Source organism: Triticum aestivum, chromosome 2A (genome assembly GCF_018294505.1).
Source record: "Triticum aestivum cultivar Chinese Spring chromosome 2A, IWGSC CS RefSeq v2.1, whole genome shotgun sequence".
Lineage (NCBI taxonomy): Eukaryota > Viridiplantae > Streptophyta > Magnoliopsida > Poales > Poaceae > Triticum > Triticum aestivum.
This window is the reverse complement of record NC_057797.1, coordinates 185,453,613-185,476,790: the sequence shown is the minus strand read 5'-3', so window position 1 is coordinate 185,476,790 and position 23,178 is coordinate 185,453,613.

The window sequence follows — 23,178 nt, the reverse complement described above, 5'->3', positions numbered from 1 at the left end:
CTTTCTTGATAAGGGATGCCCACTTGCTTCTCACACTATCACCCTCTCTCCAGATCTAAAAAGACGGCCTCTCTCTCCCTCCTCATCGGTGGTCACAAATCCACCGGGGAAGAAAATGACGTGCAGCATTGACGCACTCCTCGTCGGCGAGCGAGGTCACACACTGACGACAAGGCCGTCCTCTCAGACCAAGCGCCCGCGCGGGATGGCCTCCGTCCCCAAGCTCGCTACCGTAGTGTGTGCGGAGGACGACTACCATGAGCGAAGCCACTTCCCGCCGACCCTCAGGTATGCTACCTCTTTTCGAACCATACCCTTGTTCTGTTGCCCCATCTGCCACATCGCTGCATGTGGATCTTTTTCCACTCCACCATCTTCCCAATTTGCTATCCTCTACTCTGCTGGTCACGCAAAAGAAAACCTTAATTTGCACTATTAAAGGAAACCCTTCTTCATGCAGACTAATCCATGTCTGGGTTGAATAAGGAAAGGAAGGGGGAGTGTACTGTCCAAGAGAGTAGGCATCAAACCCGCATCTAGGTTGAGAAGGGGAAAATCAGTAGCTAAGGAACGAGTCTCATGTCTCTTGGTTGAAGAAGGGTAGAAAGGCATGACAAAGTAATAGAGAATGACCAGGTTGATCGGTTTGTTGTTCTCACATAGGAAAAAGGTGGCTAAAGAGAACAAAAATGGGACGTAATAAACATATGCTTCCTGGATATTTGTTGCTCTGGGAAACTGTCGGTGTTCTGGGAACGGGGGTCCCCAGACTTGCCTGCCTGCGGCCCATGGAGTGGCTTTGCTAGCAGGCCTGTACGGCCCATCTTCATCAACAAGGAATCAAGACCCTCGCGAGGGGCCAAGCATCGCGAGGCGGACGACACATGACCTCCTCAGGAGCGGCCTCACCAGGCTGGTTCGTGAGGGGCGGAGAGTTCAAGGCTAGGCAAACCTCGCGAGGTTCTCGTGACGTGAGCCATGATGATCGAGACCAAGTGGGCGCCAGGCGGGTGCCAGTGCATGCAGCGTCCTTGTTTTCTCTTTGGCGCTAATGGGGCAAGCGCATGCGTGGAGTACCGAGGCATCAAGCAAAGGTTTCCATATTGGTGCAATGAGACCAAGACCAGAAGGACGGCAAGACGGAGGTCACCGTGGAGCCCAAGACGGCGTCACCACCAGAGCCTTTGGCAGGCGAAGACTGCTTTTGTCAGGATAGCTTGTACTAGCTGTCCCCTTTCAAATTGGCCGTTGTTGGCTCCCTTCCCACTCAATATTTGGGGAGAGGACCAAGACCACTATAAATAGAACTAGCCACCACCGTAGCTAAAGAAAAGAGGAGAGATATGAGATTGGAGCCACCACATCCTTGGCGGCACACCCACCAAGCACAAGAACACCTCAACCTCAGGAGGATGTTCTGCCCCTTGTACTGTTCATCCTCAGCCCCAGAGGCAATCCACCACCACCACATTGGAGTAGGGTATTACACCACAACGGTGGCCCGAACCAGTATAAATCTTGTGTCCATTGTGTTGCGAGTTCGTCGAGTTAGTTCGTGAGAGCTTAGCTAAGTTAGGACGCGGATCGATAGGAGGGTGATCTTCACGCGCACCCCAGTGTTCGAACCTTAAGGGTTTTGTTGGAAGCCGTGATCCAACATTTGGCGCGCCAGGTAGGGGTGCGCCGAAGCTTCCTTCCCGTCGCTTCGCTTCATGTTGCTTCATCGTCTCCATGGCGGACGCGCGTCGCGCCCGCACCAAGCGCCGGGCCACCCTCGCCACCCGCGTTGCTCAGACGGTCCCTGTCAGCGGGCCACCCCGTCGCTCTTCGTCGCCTGCCGCCAACGCCGCCACCGGCCCGTCGAGGAACGAGCAGCAAGCATCCTCATTGCACCCCTCGATGCGACAGGACGGCCGCACCGCCACTCCATGCCTGACCCCCGTTGGTTCGTCGTCTCACGCTCGTCGCGTTCCCACGGACGCACGGGCCGCGCTTCTCATGGCGCACGAGCTCCTGCGCTACTGCCCAGTTGACGACCTCTATAAGGACTGGCTGGACCGCATCGCCGAGCTCGTCCGCGCGGCAGGGGGCTCCCCTGCGCCGTCCCACCCTCTGCCTCGCCCTCCGCTAGCCACGGGCAATGAAGCTCATGAAGCACCTCCACCACCTCTGCACCAAGACGGAGTCCTAGCGCCAAGGCACGCGGCTCCACGGTGTGACCCACCACGTCCGGCGCCCGCACGTGAAGAAAGAAGCTGTCAAGAAGTCCCTCGACCGCAAGCGAACGCTTCGCCACTCCTCACACCGCCGCGCCAGGATCGTTTGCTGTGGCAAGGCCTCACACCACTTGCTGTAGCGGGGCGCGGGCGCCAAGACCAAGCTCCACCTCCAAGGCGGGCCCCGGTGACCACGGCCGGTTGCCGCGCCTTCACCCCCAAGCTGCGCAGCGTCGCCTGGCCGGGCAAGTTCAAGCCAGATCTGCCTCCTCGCTACGACGACACCCCCGACCTTGTGGAGTTCCTGCAGCTCTACGAGCTGAGCATCGAGGTGTCCAACGACGACGAGAAATTCATGGCAAACTGGTTTCCCATGGATCTCAAGGATGGCCCCCGTTCCTGGCTCCTGAACCTGCCTCGAGGGTCAATTTCCTCCTGGGACGAGATGCACAACCACTTCATCGCCAACTTCCAGGGCACTCGCGACCGCCCCCCGATCGCGGGTGACCTGCGCTGCATCAAGCAACAACCAGGAGAGACCCTGCAGAAGTACATCCAGTGCGTCAACAGCGCGCGAATCAAGATCCCCAAGGTAACCGATGAGGCCATCATCTTAGCGTTCTCCGATGGCGTCCGCGACGTCAAGATGAAGGATGAGCTCACCATCCATGAGAAGCTGTGCACGACCTTGAAGCTGTTCAACATCGGGACCAAGTGTGCAAGAGCTGAGGAGGGGTGCTTCTCCCTCCTCGAACTCCCTACTGCGGACCCAGGAGAACAAGACCAAGGCCAAGGACGTGAAGCGCAAGGGAGCAGCCGTGCTCGAGGCGGAGCCAAACTACAAGCGCGGCAGAGACCAGCCCGAGTCACCCAAGGGAAGCCGACCATTCTGCGCCTTTCATAACCTGCATAACTACAACACCAGCGACTGTCAAGAGCTCAGATCCATTCGAATAGGAAGCTTCGGTCGACGCCCCGAGCGCAGCGACCGGGGCTACGGCCAAGGAGGAGGACATGGTGGCGTACGCTGGGACGACCGTGGCCCGCGCTAGGAGTGGCACGACCGGCCTCGTGAGGACCGTTGGCAGGATTAGCCTCGCGAGGTCCCCTGGAGGGACCAGCCTTGTGAGGCTCGCCCTCAAGGCAACGCTGGCCTTCCTCCATTACCGCCGCTGTCGGGGATATACCCCGTGGTATAAACCGCCGGATGTATGACCCGGCTGGAGTTTGGCGATTCACTGGCGACCCACTTGGACCTGGTGGTTTACAATTCATTGGTAATCCGGCAGGCGGGCCAGAGGAGCGACAAGACCCGGTGGCCCAACGGGCGGTTCATGAAAGGCTTGCTCATGTTATGGTGGGCCGGTTTAAGAGGAAGACATAAGGAATATTCTACTACAAAGGAAGCAAGACTAGGACTCCACTTGTAATAGAGTAATCCTAATCCAACTAGGACTAGTCATGTAAACCGCACCTTCAACATATATAAGGAGGGGCAGGGCTGCCCAAAGAGGGACAAGCAAGATGAAACAATCTTAGGGCTAGACACAAAGAGGAGAGCCGGTTTACGGCGACTCCCTCGTGATGATGATGAGACCTAGCCTCAAACAACATGTAGGGTTGTTACCGGATGATGTTTCCCGGGGCCCAAAGCTGTCTAAATCCCTGTCTTGTGTTGCGTCTCTCGATTCCGCTCAACCCCTCTCAAGCTACCACATAGATGCGTTGGCCTCGCGACTAAGTCCTCATGCTAGGACATCTGCCGTGAAAAAACCACGACAGTTGACGCCCACCATGGGGCTCGCGCACGGTGGTGATGAGTTCTTGGAGGGATCACTCTAGGAATCGAGAAGTTTGCAATTGACCGAAACAAGAAGAGCCAGGCAGAAAGATTCACGTTGTCTCCCGGTTCATCCGTTCAGATTAGAAGGAGTTGGGGAAAGATGTGATCTGTCCGCTGCCATAGTTGGATGGTCTGCCGTATCACAGTTATTTTCTCTGCAGACGTGATCCAACAAGATCAAAAGAAGGTCAATCTCCGTTGTTGCATCATCCTACAAGGGCGAACGCGGATTAAATCGCTGGGTCATCTTCAGCTAAGATTTGTTCAAAAGTGTGTACATGCGAGTCCTGAGAAGTTTCATAGCGGTGGCAGCAAGCAAAACCAAAAGTCGTTTTGTCATTGATGTTTTTCATGAGAAGGAAAAATTGCCTAGTCAGACTAGATGGAGTACTAGTCCACGTGAGAATCAAATCAGCAAGTCATGTCTATATGAAGCGATCATTACCAAGGGAAAGAAGAGCACAACTCGGTTTGGTCAACTGGCCATAACTCGGAAACGGATCCGGCCGTGGTTTGGTTTCGAGCCGCCGCACGCCGGTTTCGCTTTGGCCAGAACTCTGCCAGAACCTTTAGGTTGAAATCAAGGGAGCAAGCCACTGCACTATTTTCAAGTTACCCATCTTGCACTGAACCAGCGCCTGACTCCGAGCCGCCGTAGCCGGCCTCACGCATGTTTTGAGTCGCCGTTCCAAGCAGCCTCTGCGAGGCTCGAGCACGAGCTGCCGACCATCGCCGTCATCCAGCCGGCTTTAATCTGGGCCTCCCAGGCTTTTGCCCTGCTAAGCTGCCGTACTGAACCACCTCCACTATGTGCGGGCCTGCATCGGACACCTCCACCATACCTCTGTCGCAGACCGCATGACCCGCCACCAAGTGCTCTGACCCGCCGCTACAAGCCACCGGCGGCCTTCTACCTTGAGCAAGTCGCCCACGGGCTGCTACGGACTGCCCTCACCGTATTCTAAATCCACCGCTCGCCCTTCGCGCCGGCTTACCTCGCAGGCCTTCTTCTGTTGCGGCCGTGACCTTGTACCGCCGGTGCCCATTGGAGTTGCTACTCCAGGTAGACGTGACCCGCCGGCCGCGTTTACTAAGTCGCCGTGGTCCGCTTTGAGACGGATTCGCCTCGGAGTGCTGCGGCCTACCAGTCTCAAGACGTTGCTGGCTCGTTGCTGCTGCTGGGTGCTGCTGATGCGTCTGCGCAGATTGGCTCTGCTTCGTCATTACGCTGAGCTCAGACCAAATTCAAACTCACCTCATGAGGAGCAAAGAAAAAAAAGTTGTGGCCCAAGCATAGTGCGCCACTACAAGACGATCTACTACTAGACAATTCTACCATGGAGTACTAGTGCTTGCTGCCATTACTCCACGTAAAACATCAGTCAAATGGAAGATGGTACATGTACGTACGATTTCTGGATGGCATTACTCGCCGGTCGTATTCACTCTGAGCCGCCGCCGACCTATGCTACAAGCTGGTTACGGTTTCCGCCGATGAAGCTTCGCTTCCAAATTGCTTGTGGCCTGCTGCTTCCACCGCCGCTGCACCTCTGCCTCCCTGATGAACCGCCAAGGTCCGCGACTGCGTACAAATTGCGGTGACTCGTCCCTATACAACTGAGCTGCTGCTGTTTTGGCTTCAAACCCACCTCCACGTACGCACCGCCGAGTGGCCCGCGTACCCTTGGTTGAGACCCCCCCTACACCTCGTCGGTTTATTCTGTTAAAGCTGTGGTGGTTGTTTGCCCATTTGGATAAGGAAAAGAACAAGAAGAGCCTGGATGGATGAAAAGTCAAAGTAGTCAAGTGCTAGGAGAAAAAGGAGAAAACCTGCTGTGTGCATGAATTATCTGGCCAGAGCGCTAATCACATGCATACATCCTTCTCACAAGAGTAGATGCTACTGTGATGGTCAAATCGGCGACAAAAATTGAATAAAGAAAAGAAATATGGCATTTGCCATCTCCACTTTCCCACAAGAAGACGGAGGCAAAAGCAACAAGTACTTACAGTGCTGTTGGGCCCAATTAAAATCTGGCCCATGCACAGGACCGTCTATCGTATGAACAAATCAGGTGAAACCCATCTAAATTTATTTTGACGCATATTGTTTTTATCAAAGAACAATTACTTGTTCTATGATATTTTTTCACAGGATCATTATTCCTTATAAAAAAGGTGTTGCAAAAAGGGCGTGAGCAAATATTATCTTTGCACTAGCGCTCATCCTGCGTAGGTTGCCACCCCCGCTACATCAACACACGCAATTAACTTATTGTCCGCCCCCGCGGCCAATTCTCCCGCCCGCGCCGGCTTACAACACCACGGCCGACTCATCTGTCTGTGCCGCCTCTGAAGCCGCGGTCGTCTTTGTCGACCGTCTCTCGCGGCCTAGTCTACATCAACATACCGGGCCACACCTGTTTGCATGAGCTATTTATTGAGCATGAGCAAGTCACAGCTTGGGCAGCTCGGTTTTCTTTCAGCAAAATGGAGGCAAATTATCATATACTATCAATCGTCGTCTGCACTAGGTGGCTCAATGGGTAGGAGCACAAGTCGTCGCCACTACAGTTTGGTTAACTTCGAATCGCCAGTTGGAAGGAACCATTGGCCGAGTTGCTGACACGGCTCATACAGGATCATTTATCACCCGCCGCAGTAACCTCAACCTTCTATGGATTCAAATCGTGCTATCAACACCAATGATATACAAGTTATCCTGGTTTATATCACGGTCAAATATGGAGAATCTCAAGTCAACTCCACGAGTCACCTTGAGACTCGGGGGCTACAGTAATATGACTCAGCAAATGTTGTCGATTTTCAGTAAATTCAAGAACCCCAGGACGTTGGAGGGAAAGATAACCCGGTTCCGGAGGCTACTACCATATGGATGAAAATTTAAAGGCCATCAGAAAATTTCTGGTTCAAAATGAAGAATGCCGGTTTAAAATCCGGTTCAAGGGAAATCTGTTCTCCCACAAGGCTCTAAGGCTCTCAAATCCGGTTTAAGAATTTCCAGTTCAAAAAAAAGAATTAACTTCTCGCAAGTTCGAGTTTAAAGGCCGTCAGAAAATTTCTGGCTGAAAATGAAGATTCTGGTTTAAGATCCGGTTCGAGGGAAAGTTGTCTCCCATAAAGCTCTGACGCTCTCAATATCCGGTTCAAAATCCCGGTCAAGAAGAATTTATCTCTTGCAAAAAATTAAAAGTTTCCGAAGAGGACCTGCTGCCATGATGTGCGGTTCAAACATGGGTATCATGCCTTATTGGCTTATCATATTATTGATCACTTGGGGGCTTGGTCGTGTTCGAACTATAGCTACACCTCTTGATCAACGCAAGGCCACTAGAAAAATCACTAGGGGGCATGGTCATATCTAAACCATAGCTACACCTCTTGATCGGTTTGGAACCACAAAGGGATATCACTAGGGGGCTTGGTCATATCTGAACCATAGCTACACCTCTTGATCGGCGTAAGGCCAACATGAATTTACTTCGGGGCCAAAGAGAGTGTTGCAAAAAGCACAAACTCAAACATGGGCACCCACTAAGAATAGCTCAAAAAGTTACTTGGGGGCTCTTTGTGCAAAGCAACAAAGAGTTTGAAAGGACCCTTGTAATTGGCTATCAAGCCACGGCTTGGAAGCCTGGTGTATTCACCTAAAACCCCGGGTTAACATGCCTTCATCAAGTAAGCCACTCCTGTCCAGGTAATCCTGGTATGACCCGCCGAACGTTTGACAAGTCAATCTTACAAATACCCTGAACTTGTCAAAGTTAAAACGGCGATTGGTTAATTGGAGGCCCATCTTAAAAGGCTTTGTTAAATGGTTTAACTCAGCGGCCTGGCAACCCATGAAAAGCCTCGATTTGGAGCCTGGCAGCTCGTAAAAAGCCTCACATGTTCTTTTTGAGTTCTATTTGCCTTTGTTGAGGTTCATAATATCTTCTAGTAAACCGACGTCCTTGACCCGGCTTGGCTCTCAACTACAAGTTGTCAGTACATGATCAGTTATAATCCGGCATTCATTAACCCGGTCTGGTTTTGACTAACAAGTCGCCAGTATTATAAGGAAAATCCGGTGTTTATTATATCCTGGTGCGGTTTATTATCATAATCCGGCAAATTAAGGAAGGAGTTCTCAATACTCAAGATTGGGGTTACCACCCTCACTACAAAAGTTGGTTAAACCAACGAGGTGATTCTATGTCACAGGTATCATCTATGTCATATTTGATTATCTTCAATTACAACCTTGGTTATAAACCCTGGCTATATGTTTGGGCATTATGACCCGCCCGCCGGGTTATAAGAATTCCGGCTTACAATGAATGCGCATTAAGTTGCCATCGGCCAAGAGCCGCCGAGTATTTCAACTCCGGATTTATTTATCAACTCGTAAGGTATTCAAATCTTTAATAGCCAACATGGCTAGATTTTTATTATGGTTATCAATAACCACTATTATGATTAAGGTTTTCAAAATCACTTCAGCGCAATGGCTATTATTTTATAAATGGATATGGTTTATTCTACAATTGAAGGAATAGTCCCGAGTCGCTACAGGCTTACAACCCGGCACTTGGAGGCTACATTTATTCAAATTGAGATTACATCAAATATGCAAGTCCCATGTCACTGCCAGCATGCACCATGGCACTTGGGGGCTAATGTAAAGTCATTATTTGCTCATTTTATTGAAGACCCGACTCATCACATTGTAATGAGCCAGCCCTTGGGGGCTACCAATTGCTCCTGTCAACAATTCAAGGTACACAAGTCTTAATCCATTATATTGAAGGGTCCACTCCTCAGTTAGTAAAGCACAAAGCTCTTAACCTTGTGTATGTGGATTCAAGCCCCATGATGGGAGTTACATCATATGATGTTATTTTCAATGGAGTATATATAAAGTTCCAGCTCAGTATTATCTTACTGAGTGAAAGGGCATTTCCCTACTTTATGTTTTGGATGATGATGACAACCCTTTGTGGTCTAAACGTGTGCTATATGTTTCAGGTTCTCAATGCTTAGGCTTACATTGGATTGCTATTACCTCTCGAAGGAAAAGATCGAAGACGTGTCCTCTATGTTTTTATTTTCTTTGGTCGTAGAGTACCCGTAATATCAAGAGGGAATCCTCATTAGGAAGCTCTGGGGGAATCAGTTCACGTACACTTTTCTCACCCTCTCTTTGCCTTCCTCAGATGTGTGAGAGTGAGAGTTTTCCTTGTCTCTTCCCCTCTTTCTTGCTCACTGTTTCTGCCCAGCGGTTGTACCGCTCTCTGGAGCGGTTGTACCGCTCTCTGGAGCGGTTGTACCGCTGGGTCTTGTCGCTCACCAGCTTTTGCTCGAGCGGTTGTACCGGTGCCTCCGGGCGGTGGTACCGCCACCATGCGCTGCAACAGCTAGGGCGGTGGTTCCGTCCATGTACCGATCAAGTACCGCTCTCGCCTCTGGTTTGATGCTGTTCTTGGGCGGTAGTGGCCCGGTTGGTCCGGTCGTTCCTCGATGACCGGTACCACCGATGGTCCGAGCGGTTCTTCCGCTTAGAACTTAGCCACCCAAGAGCTCAAGGCCATGCGGTTGTTCCGGCCAGGCACCGCCCAAGTACCGGTCAAGCCCCTGTTTTGATGCGGTGGTTGTGCGGTAGCCAGGCGGTTAGTCCGGTTATCCTTCTTAGCCGGTACTACCGCCCGCCTGTCCGGTTGTACCGCTTGGTAGGGTTCTGCTGTTACACCGTGAGTCTCGGTTGTACCGGGACGAGGACCGGTTGTACCGGGACGAGGACCGGTTGTACCGCTGCAGTGCAAAAACACAGTAACGGTTGGATTTGTGGGGAGACTACTTAAGGGGGCTTCTCCCACCTACCACTTCTACCTTTGACCTCTCTCACTCCACCATTGATGCCCTTCAAGCTCTCTTGCCCGATCTCTCTCTCTAGCCACTCAAACTTGTTGATTTGCTAGGGATTGAAGGAGGAGACCTAGATCTACACTTCCACCAAAGGATATTTGGTTCCCCCATACTTTCTTGTGTGGATTTTGTTACTCTTGGGTGTTTGAGCACCCTAGACGGTTGAGGTCACCTCGGAGCCATATTCCATTGTGGTGAAGCTTCATGATTTTGTTGTGAGCCTCCAATTAAGTTGTGGAGAGAGCCCCAACCTTGTTTGTAAAGGTTCGGTAGCGGCCTTCAAGGGCACCAATAGTGGAATCACGGCATCTCGCATTGTGTGAGGGCGTGAGGAGAATACGGTGGCCCTAGTGGCTTCTTGGGGAGCATTGTGCCTCCACACCGCTCCAACGGAGACGTACTTCCTCTCAAAGGGAAGGAACTTCGACAACACATCCTCGTCTCCACCGTCTCCACTCTTGGTTGCCTTTATTTAAGCAAGCTTACTTGTTTTATATCTCTTGCTTGCTTGTGTACCTATCCTCGTTGCATCATATAGGTTGCTCACCTAGTTGCATTTCTAGACAACCTATTTTGATGCAAAGTTTAACTTGTTAAAGAAAAGCTAAAAATTGTTAGTTGCCTATTCACCCCCCTCTAGTCAACCATATCGATCCTTTCAATTGGTATCAGAGCCTCGTCTCTTTATTAAGGACTTTACCATCCAAAGAGTATGGTTGATACTGTAGACGGTGTGGAGGAACACTCCGGTGTGAATCCGATCTCGTCTACGGGAGATGGGGGAACTTCGTTCTCTCGTGAGGAGTTCAATGTGGCCTTGGAGACATTGAAAACCTCCATGACGACCGAAGTCGAAAGCATGTTTACTAAATTTCTTGAGGGGCTTAAACTATCCACCGCACCGTTGAAAGTGGGTGATCCCGCCAACAAGGTGACGGATGCTATCCCCGACAAGGGGGAAGCTAGTAGTGAAAAGGCTCCTTCTTCTAGTGGCAAGAATGGTACCGGCATCTTTGCCCATGTGGAACCACCACTTGTTTATGGTGGACTGGTTCCTTCCACTCATTTGAATCATGCCGGTCCTCCCCCTAAGATTGTGAAAAATGAGGATTTTGATTCTTGGGTTTACCGCTTTAAACATCATTTAAATCATGTGAACACTAACCTTTGGAGAATCATTGAAGAAGGTTTCTATCCACATGATCCAAGCAACTTCACTCCTCGAGAAGCCGCGAACAATCAATTCAATGAGAATGCTCTCTTCATCATTCAAGATGCTATTCCACCCGAAGACCTACCTCATCTTCGTCCTTTCGCCTTGGCCAAAGATGCATGGCATTGTGTCATGTCTCTCTACCGGGGAAGCGCAAGCATTCAACGCTCCAACTATGAAGTGGTACAAGATGAGGCCGACGAGTTTGCAATGAAGGAAGATGAAGAACCTCGTGAGCTCTATCGGAGAGTAACCAAACTCGCGGTCTCACTACGAGATCACGGGAGCAAGGACACGGATGACAATTGGATCAAGCGCAAATTCCTCAAGGCAATGATGCCCTATCACAAGGCCATGTCCTCCGTCATTCGTCAAAGACCGGACTTCCACACTTTGACCTCAAGCGAAGTGTTGGATGAGTTTGTGGCCATAAACATTTTGGACAAGACCGCCGACAATGCGGTGCTCCGTTCTCAACGGGCAAAGAAGCCTAACCTTGCATTGAAGGCCAAGCTCATAGTGGAAGACGAAGAAGAGGAAGAAGAGGAGAGAAACCCCGAAGATACGAAGTATGCATATCATGAACACATGGCACTTGCTTCAAGGCAATTTTGGAGCAAGAAAAACTCAAGGCCAAACTTTAGCAAAAACAACTCGAGTGGTACAAGGGGCAAGCAACGTGTAAGGACTTGCTACAATTGCGGCAACGTGAGTCATTTCGTTGCAGAATGCCCGTATGAGAAGAGGGAAGACAATGGTGGCAAACTCATCCGAAAGGACAAGGCCAAGTCGTTCCCCAACAAGAACAACTTCACCAAGAAGACTCATCCCAAGGCTTTGGTTGTGCAAGAAGAGTACAATGAGGACGATGACAATGATGAAGATGATGAGTCGGTTGCCATGGCCTTCGTTGCCATTGCAACAACGTCACGGGTGTCTCTCTTCGAATCACCCAACGAGAGCATCACCGCCAAGTGCCTCATGGCTAAAGCCACCAACAAGGTAACCTCCAACATCAAAACTACCATCATTAATCATCCTTCCCAGACGGATAGCATTAATGAATTTGAGGGAGCTAATGTGGAGGCTAACGAGTTTGAGGCCCTTATGGGCAAACTCAAGGGAAAATCCAAGAAGCACTTTATTGCTCTCTTGGAACAACTTGGTGAGGCCAATGACATGATCGAGGCTCACGAAGACACCATCTCTAAGATGGAAGGACATAGTCGTGACTATGCCGATGAGATTTCGGATCTTTCCAATGCTCTTGAGGAAGAGCGTGGTCTTCGTTTGGCTCTTGAGGAGTCACACAACGTAGATCACGCTAAGTTAGAGAAAGATTATGATCATGCCCTCATTGTTTCTCGTGTGATAAATTCCGAGAAGGCCAAACTCGGGGTTGATCTTGCTAGACTCAAAGAGGAGTTTGATATACTTGACAAGGCCCACGAGGCCTTGAAGGGTATTCACGCTAGTCTCAAGGAGTCTCATGATCAACTCCAAGTGAAGCTAACTAAGGAGAAAACAACTTTTCCTCATATGGTTTTAATTGATAATGCAAATTCTACTAACTCGTGTTGTGAGCATATACATCTTGTTGAGGAAAATGCTAAGTTGAAGGAGCAACTTGAGAGAGGTCTTGCGACTTGCATACAAGGCAAGAAGAACCTCAACGATCTCCTGACCAACCAAAAGGGAGGTGTGGCCAAGGAAGGGGTTGGGTACGTCTCCGACTCCAAGAACAAGAAGAAGAATGACAAGAACAAACGGCCTCCTCCTCTCATGCAAACCTTTGTGAGGGAGGGAGAGAGTGCCCCGAGGAGAAGAAGAAGAATAATGTCAAGAAGGGCAATGTCACCCCTCCCAACAAAGCCAGCAATTTTAATCCTTCTTATGTGTTATGCTGTGGTAGTGATGGGCATGTTTATGCCAAATTTGTTGGTTCTCTTCATGAATACATTGAATGGTCTATTTGGGTTCCTAAGACCCTTGTTACTAACATCAAAGGACCCATTACAAAATGGGTACCTAAAACCAAGCATTGATCTCTTGTTGGTGTTTGCTTCCGGTGGTGGATCATGGTTGCTTGATAGCGGAGCTACAAATCATATGACCGGAAGCAAGGACTTGGTGGTGGACGTGCATAAGGTTCCATCTATGCCCACCAATGTCGAGTGGGGTGACGCCTCATCTTCTAAGGTATTGGGACTTGGCAAGGTGGTCATCTCTCATGATCTCACGATCGAGAAGGTCATGCTTGTTGAGTCCCTTGCATACAATTTACTTTCCGTTCATCAACTTGCAATCATGGGCTTTGCCACTTTCTTTGATATCGATACTGTGGCCCTCTTGTGGAGCAAGACTCTTAAAGTAGCCTTTGTTGGGCATGTCGAGAACGGTCTATATGTGATTAACTTTTCGGAGCGACCCACTAAGACCGCGACATGCCTAATGGCTAAAGTTGATGTGGGATGGCTTTGGCATCGCCGTTTAGCCCATGTCAATATGAGATCTTTGCAAAGTCTCCTCAAGGGGGACCATGTCCGTGGACTAACGAATGTTAGTTTTGCTAAAGATCGTGCTTGCAGTGCCTGTATCGAAGGAAAGCTACATGAGAAGGCTCACCCTCCCACGACTATCATTTATTCAAAGAGGCCTTTGGAGATCCTTCACATGGATCTCTTTGGGCCTCCATGCTTCGATAGTCTTGGAGGTAGGAAGTATTGCTTGGTGATTGTGGATGACTACTCAAGGTACACGTGGGTGTATTTCTTCAAGAGGAAGAGCGAGACCCAACAAACAGTCATTGACTTTGCAAATGAAGCACAACGTCAACACAATGCAAAGATCTTGACAATAAGAAGTGACAACGACACCGAGTTCAAGAACTACACCTTGGATGAATTTCTTAGTGATGAGGGAATCAAGCATCAATATTCCGCACCATACACCCCTCAACAAAACGGTGTTGCAGAAAGGAAGAACCGGACGTTGATGGATGCGGCAAGGACCATGATGGCGGAGTTCAAGTCTCTGTACAACTTTTGGGCCGAAGCCATCAACACTGTGTGTCATGCATCCAATCGGCTCTACTTCCGCAAGGGCTTGAACAAGACTCCATATGAGATACTCACCGGTAACAAGCCCAACCTCAAGTACTTCCGGGTGTTCGGGTGTAAGTGTTTCATTCTCAAGAAAGGTGTTCGGTTGTCTAAATTTGAGGCTAAAGCTCATGAGGGCATATTTGTTGGTTACGCTACAAACTCTCATGCTTACCGTGTCCTCAATAAATCCACGGGACTTATTGAGGAGATGTGTAACGTGGAGTTTGATGAGAATAACGGCTCGCAAGTGGAGCAAAGTGGCACTTGTGATGTAGGTGATGAAATTCCTCCTCAAGCCATAAGAAGAATGGGTGTTGGTTTTATACTACCCATTGAGGAACCCCTTGTGGCCGAAGGAGAAGGACAATGCTCCACTCAAGTGGAGCCATCACCAACCCAAGGCCCACACGCTTCCGAAGAACAAAGTGAAGGCCCTCAACCTCATGAACAAGACCAAGGGCAAGATCATACTCAAGACAGTGTTGACACACCAAGTGATGCCCAAGGTCAAGTTCTCTCCCCCGAGCAAGTTCAAGATCAAGAACAAGTTCATGACGGCGCTCAAGATGATCAAGTAACCGCTCCTCAACTCACCACCGAGGAGGAATTAGAGCGTCCTGCCGCCAAGATTGCATCCAAACTCTCCACCAAGGATCATCTCATGACGAATGTGCTTGGAAGCTTAAGAAAGGGGGTAAGCACTCGTAGACAATTAGCAAATTATTGTGAGCATCACGCGTTTGTCTCTTGTGTGGAACCCCATAAGGTCTATGAGGCGCTAGAAGATCCGGATTGGCTCAATGCCATGCACGACGAACTCAACAACTTCGAGCGCAACAAAGTGTGGAGATTGGTGCCAAGGCCAACGGGGAACCACAATGTCATTGGAACCAAGTGGATATTCAAGAACAAGCAAGATGCCCATGGGATTACCATTCGCAACAAGGCTCGTTTGGTAGCACAAGGCTACTCCCAAGTCGAGGGTATCGACTACGGTGAAACCTTTGCTCCCGTTGCTCGTCTTGAATCCATTCGCTTGTTAATCGCATATGCTTCTCATCATAATTTTAAGTTACAACAAATGGATGTGAAGAGTGCTTTTCTTAATGGTCCCATTAATGAATTGGTTTACGTCAAGCAACCCCCCGGGTTCGAGGATCCCTACTTTCACGATCATGTGTATCAACTCGATAAGGCGCTCTATGGCCTTAAACAAGCCCCACGTGCGTGGTATGACCACCTTACCGAGTTGTTACAAGACCGTGGTTTTGAAGTTGGGCTAATCGACCCCACTCTTTTTACTAAGAAGGTCAAAGGGGAGTTGTTTGTGTGCCAATTATATGTTGATGATATTATCTTTGGTTCTCCTAACAAAGCTTTCAATGAGGAATTTGCCGCTCTCATGACCTCAAAGTTTGAGATGTCCTCCATGGGAGAGTTGAAGTTCTTTCTAGGGTTCGAAGTGAAGCAAAGAAGAGAAGGAACCATCATCAATCAATCCAAATACACTCAAGACATGCTCAAGAGATTCAAGCTAAGTGACGTCAAGCCGGCTTCCACTCCAATGCCCACCAAGTGCCAACTTGACTTAGATCCCAATGGTAAAGTGGTGGATCAAAAGGTATATCGTTCCATGATTGGATCCTTGCTTTACCTTTGTGCATCTAGACCGGACATCATGTTGAGTGTGGGAATTTGTGCACGGTTTCATGCCGCACCTAAGGAAAGTCACTATGTGGCGGTCAAACGAATCTTTCGATACTTGGCTCATACCCCAAACTTTGGCCTATGGTACCCTAGAGGATCAAACTTCAAGCTTCTAGGGTGCTCGGATTCCGATTGGGCGGGAGACAAAGTGGATAGGAAGTCCACTTCCGGAGGGTGCCAATTCCTTGGTTGCTCTTTGGTAAGTTGGTCTTCCAAAAAGCAAAGTTGTGTGTCTCTCTCGTCCACTGAGGCAGAGTATGTTGCCGCTGGTAGTTGTTGTGCTCAACTCCTATGGATGAGGCAAACTTTAAAGGATTACGGTGTCACTTGTGACAAAGTGCCTCTTTGGTGTGACAATGAAAGTGCCATCAAGATCTCTCTCAATCTGGTACAACATTTCAAGACGAAGCATATTGAGATCCGGGATCACATTAGACAAGGAGAGATCGAGCTCAACTATGTCAACACTCATGACAACCTTGCAGATATTTTCACGAAGCCCTTAGATGAAGCAAGATTTCGCGAGTTAAGGCATGAGCTAAATATCATTGATTCGAGCAATGTGGCTTGAACCCTTGCACACCCTACCAGGCTCAACTTGTTGTCTAGTTTAGGTGTAGGCATGGACATAGGGGGAGTGTTGTTCTCTCAATGAACTCTCCCTCCCCCATTATGCATAAATTGATTGTGTCTTTCACATTAGCCATATTTGATGGTACTTGTGCTTCAAAGACGAGTTTTGGTCATGGACCCAAGGATAATTCTTCGCGGTGCCATACCAATTGACTCAAACATAGGTGGCCTCGGCCACCGTCCTCTCTTCGGGGAGTTGGAGTTAGCCTTGCTGCTCTCGTGTTGTTTTCTCTCTTTCTCTCTTTGCTCTTTGTGTTAGGTTCTCCTAGGGTGTTGTTTCTCTCCTGTTTTTTGTGCCCCTTCTTCCTCCCTTCGGATTGCACTCATTTGATCTTGGCTTGGGCTTAGGTGGTCGGGCGGTACAACCGGTACCACGAGCGGTTCTACCGCTGGTACCGGGTTGTGCTGTCCCAAGGGTTTCCGTTCGGTGCCTGGGCGGTTCCACCGCACAATCCCACGGTAACCCACGTCCGGTACTACCGCTGCCTTCCAGGCACCGGAAGTACCGCCTCCATCCACCGGTCTGTACCAGACGAGCGGTACAACTGCTCCCCTAAGCGGTTCTACCGGGGCGTGTGTACGGGCCTATATATACTCGACGGGGCTGAAGGGCTGTCTTTTTCCCTTCGTCCTCATTCCTCTTTTTCTTGCCCTAGCCGCCGGCCATCTCTACCCCTGCCCCGGAGTGCGTCTCGCGCTTAGGATCCTTGGCTCTCCGTGGATTCTCTCCGTGGAGGCCTTCTGATCTCTTCCCATGGATGGTGGTAATGCCTCATGTTCTTTGCCTCTAGATTTGTGTTTAGGGTTATTCCTTGCCTAGGGCTTTACCCATCTTTCCGCATTTAGTGTTCGATCTATGGCTTAGAAGAGTTCTTTGTTAGTCTCATGTCTTGTTTGCAGCACTTAGAATTCAGAATATTACTTGTGTGATTTGTATGCCTCGGTTAGATCTATCTTCCCTAGTAGTGCCACTGTCAGCGGTTCTACCGCCCCTACGGGCGGTACAACCGCTGGAGCGGTACTACCGGCGGAAGATCTGGTACAACCGGAGTATATCAACCACTAAGCACTGTTCTATCTTCTCTGTTGTTGCAACTTGTTCCTTTTTTGCTAGTGGGTGCAATCCTCTCATCCTTGTTGGGTTTTTGTGTGTTCTCTTCGTGTGTGTGTTCAGGTGGCTCTAGTTCTCGCTCTGCTACTCGCAAGACCAAGAAGAGGGCACGAAGGACCTTGCGCCCGGTTGTGTCAGATGATGAAGAAGTTGTGATTCCCACTAAGCCCACTCACCGTGAAAAGTCTGCAGCTGCTAAGCAACGTGTTTTCATGCCGTTGCATCGTTGGAAAGCCAAGGATTGGGAAGCCTACCGCTCAAAGAATCCGTATGAGGTTCCCATTGCTCCCCGTTGGACCACTGTTCAGTTCCGGAATGAGATGCAAGTGCGGATTGTTCATGAACTCTTTGAGCACAACAAGAATAGATATGCCAAGCAGTGGACGATTGATTTTGATCATTGGAGGAACAACATGGAGTATTTTGGTGAGGCGTTAGCTCTCTGCGAGGAGTTTGGTCTTGTCAAGATCATGTCAGTCAACTGTGACTTTGATGTTCAACTCATCCATCAGTTCTATGCCACAGTTCATTTTGGGGAAGATGATGCGTGCACTCTCACCTTCATGTGTCACGATGAATTGTTTCACGTTCCCTGGAGGGCTTTCTGCAATGCTATTGGGTACGAGGATACCGGTCTGCAAGGAAGGGGTGGCATGCGCCCTCATGATTTTCTTGAGTCCACGCCTAAGGAGAAGCTGGCCCCTCTGTACATTCGGGGCCGTGGGATTATTGGAGAATCCAAGGATTTGGAGAAGGTCTATGACATCATGCATCGAGTGTTCCGCAATGTGCTCTTGCCCAAGGTGGGCAATCAAGATGAAATTCATGGCTATCTGGTTGATTTGATGGTTGCTATGAAGACCATGGTGTGGACAGGGGCAACGTTTGATGTGTCAAATTGGCTGTGGCATGAGATGTACAACATGGTCATCTACCGTAAAGTCCCAATCTACGCTCCGTTTGTCATGTGCTTTCTGAACTCTATGTGGGCTGTTCATCGTCCTGGAGAGCTCCTCACTTCTCCAGACAACCTCATTGTTCATGAGGTCAAGCTCCTTAAGAAGAAGAAGCATGCAGAGCCTCTCTTCCCTGAACATGCTCCTGAGGATGTCTATGCTACTTCTGACGATGCGGACTTTGAGCTGGAGCCAGGGGCCAAGCCTTCATGGGTGGCCAAACTTACTGCCAAGGTAAAGAAGACCTTTTGTCTCCAGGCTGACATCCAGAAGAAGATGTATGAGGCACATGTCAATGAGAAGCTCGCACGGCGTCGCCAAATTGCAATGATGAAGCACCTCAACATGCAGGTTCAGAGTGGCTCTAAGAAGAGCATCACCCCAGAGAAGCGTTGAATCTCTACCCATAGTACCTGGACTGATGATGAAGCCCCTCCCCAGCCATCATCCTCATTTGCAGCAGCTGACCATGCCATGGGAGTATCTGATCACGACGACGATGACGACTCTGATGATGAAGATCCAGATGCGACTGAGGAGTCAGAGGAGGACGCCTGAGCTTTGGGTCGCTAGCTTCGCTCTTTTCCTTTTTGGTGTCTTGATGCCAAAGGGGGATAGGGTTCTATAGGTCTCGGGGATTTGCTTGGGTTGTTTTCTCTTGTTCTCGTGTTTTTGTGTTTGTTCGTGGACTCCGTGCTGTGTGTGAGACTTGCTAGACTTGCTACTCCGTTTATTCGTAGGTCTTTATCTTATTATTGCCCCTAAGTATTATATTGTCTGTCCTTTTGAGCTCAGAGTGATGAGTCTATAAAATCTAGGGGGAGTCTAGTCCTGAAAGTGTGCCCATGCCTTCTAAAAAGCTAGTACTTGTTGGGGCACACATTCAGGGGGAGTTCCGTCTAGATTTCATTGACTTATCTCTTGCAAATCGTGTTGTTGTCATCATCCACCAAAAAAGGGGAGATTGAAAGGGCATTTCCCTACTTTATGTTTTGGATGATGATGACAACCCTTTGTGGTCTAAACATGTGCTATATGTTTCAGGTTCTCGATGCTTAGGCTTACATCGGATTGCTATTACCTCTCGAAGGAAAAGATCGAAGACGTGTCCTCTACGTTTTTATTTTCTTTGGTCGTAGAGTACCCATACTATCAAGAGGGAATCCTCATTAGGAAGCTCTAGGGGAATCAGTTCACGTACACTTTTCTCACCCTCTCTTTGCCTTCCTCAGATGTGTGAGAGTGAGAGTTTTCCTTGTCTCTTCCCCTCTTTCCTGCTCACTGTTTCTGCCCAGCGGTTGTACCGCTCTCTAGAGCGGTTGTACCGCTGGGTCTTGTCGCTCACCAGATTTTGCTCGAGCGGTTGTACCGCTGCCTCCGGGCGGGGTGGTACCGCCACCATGCTCTGCAACAGCTAGGGCGGTGGTTCCGTCCATGTACCGCTCAAGTACCGCTCTTGCCTCTGGTTTGATGCTGTTCTTGGGCGGTAGTGGCCCGGTTGGTCCGGTCGTTCCTCGATGACCGGTACCACCGGTGGTCCGAGCGGTTCTTCCGCTCAGAACTTAGCCGCCCAAGAGCTCAAGGCCATGCGGTTGTTCCGGCCAGGCACCGCCCAAGTACCGGTCAAGCCCCTGTTTTGATGCAGTGGTTGTGCGGTAGCCAGGCGGTTAGTCCGGTTATCCTTCTTAGCCGGTACTACCGCCCGCCTGTCCGGTTGTATCGCTTGGTAGGGTTCTGCTGTTACACCATGAGTCTCGGTTGTACCGGGACGAGGACCGGTTGTACCGGGACGAGGACCGGTTGTACCGCTGCAGTGCAAAAACGCAGTAACGGTTGGATTTGTGGGGAGACTACTTAAGGGGGCTTCTCCCACCTACCACTTCTACCTTTGACCTCTCTCACTCCACCATTGATGCCCTTCAAGCTCTCTTGCCTGATCTCTCTCTCTAGCCACTCAAACTTGTTGATTTGCTAGGGATTGAACGAGGGGACCTAGATCTACACTTCCACCAAAGGATATTTGGTTCCCCCATATTTTCTTGTGTGAATTTTGTTACTCTTGGGTGTTTGAGCACCCTAGACAGTTGAGGTCACCTCGGAGCCATATTCCATTGTGGTGAAGCTTCATGGTTTTGTTGGGAGCCTCCAATTAAGTTGTGGAGAGAGCCCCAACCTTGTTTGTAAAGGTTCGGTAGCCGCCTTCAAGGGCACCAATAGTGGAATCACGGCATCTCGCATTGTGTGAGGGCGTGAGGAGAATACGGTGGCCCTAGTGGATTCTTGGGGAGCATTGTGCCTCCACACCGCTCCAACGGAGACGTACTTCCTCTCAAAGGGAAGGAACTTTGACAACACATCCTCGTCTCCACCGTCTCCACTCTTGGTTATCTCGTGCCTTTATTTAAGCAAGCTTACTTGTTTTATATCTCTTGCTTGCTTGTGTACCTATCCTCGTTGCATCATATAGGTTGCTCACCTAGTTGCATTTCTAGACAACCTATTTTGATGCAAAGTTTAACTTGTTAAAGAAAAGCTAAAAATTGTTAGTTGCCTATTCACCCCCCCTCTTGTCAATCATATCGATCCTTTCACTGAGCTGGCCCTTGGAGGCTACACGTTGCTGTTAAAGTCTACATGATCATATTTTTAAAGTCCCTGCTCATTATTTGCATAATGACCCGGCCCTTGGGGGCTACACTTGTTGAAGTTTTTTATGAGCATAAGGCAATTACAAGTCCCACGTTGCTGCAAGCATGACAACCCGACACTTGGGGGCTACATATGTGGGATATTCAGTTTTGACTAATGATTGAGATGAATAATCTGGATTTCTTCAAGGTTGCAACATTTATATTGAAACAAGTCTTAAGCTATCACTATGTTCTCCTCTTAAGACTTGGGGGCTACAAGTAATATGGATATGAGGGAGAGAAGTCTTCAAAATTCTCCGCTTTGACCCGGCGTTGGCAACAATCATGACCGGAGTTTATAACAGTCATGACCTAGAATTAACAGTTTTCATAACCCGATAATTTTGGATAAACCGACAAGTTTTTCAAGCCGGTTGAGTATCAGTTGAATATTTAAAGACTGATATTTTTGTCAAGTCAGAGCATTGAAGGCCGATTCAAATGGATTCTTTATTTACAATATTTCTTCTAGAAGAAAATTAATTATGAAGCTGGTCTATTGACCCGGATTTTCTAGAAGAAGGAAATGACAAGGACTTAAGGATGTTCAGGTGCCGATTTACAAGAAATTCTTAACCCGGAGCACAACCTGTCAAATTTGTTCTTGTGTTTATGTTGCATATCAGTTTAACATGGATGAATCCAAATTAAACTGGGGGCTAATGTCGTGGATATACCCCATGGTATAAACCGCCGGATGTATGACCCGACTAGAGTTTGGCGATTGAGTGGCGATCCACTTGGACCTGGCGGTTTACGATTCATTGGTAATCCGGCAGGCGGGTCAGAGGAGCGACAAGACCCGGTGGCCCAACAGGCGGTTCATGAAAGGCCGGCTCATGTTATGGTGGGCCAGTTTAAGAGGAAGACATAAGGAATATTCTACTACAAAGGAAGCAAGACTAGGACTCCACTTGTAATAGAGTAATCCTAATCCAACTAGGACTAGTCATGTAAACCGCACCTTCAACATATATAAGGAGGGGCAGGGCTCCCCAAAGAGGGACAAGCAAGAAGAAACAATCTTAGGGTTAGACACAAAGAGGAGAGTCGGCTTACGGCGACTCCCTCGTGATGATAATGAGACCTAGCCTCAAACAACATGTAGGGTTGTTACCGGATGATGTTTCCCGGGGCCCGAAGCTGTCTAAATCCCTGTCTTGTGTTGCGTCTCTCAATTCCGCTCAACCCCTCTCAAGCTACCACATAGATGCGTTGGCCTTGCGACTAAGTCCTCATGCTAGGACATCTGCCGTGACAAAACCACAACAGCCGCCACCCAGAAGGAATGACGACCACCATCAAGACGAGGGGGCTGGGGGCTTCTAGGAGCCACGCGCCATCGCCTGCATCTTGGGCGGAGCTAAATCCCCAGCCTTGCAGCGTATCTTCAAACAATTTGCCCATGAAGTGAATGCAGTTCTCCCCAAGCTCGAGGCCACACGCCTGCTCAGATGGTCCAGGTGCCCCATCACGTTCAGTTCCACAGACCAGCTCAAGTGCGCGGCTACTGCAGGCGTCGTCCCAATGCTCTGTCCACCAGTCATCAGCAATGTGCAAGTTACCAAGACCCTAATCGACAATGGCGTAGGGCTCAATGTCCTGTCCGTCGACACGTTCGACCCTCCAAGTGCCATATGACCGGCTTCAGCCTACCAAGTCTTTCTCAGGAGTGACCGACGGCTCTACCACCCCAATCGGGCAGGTCCGCCTCCCCATTACCTTCGGAGAACGCAACAACTACCACACTGAACTCATCGACTTCGACGTCACCTACATC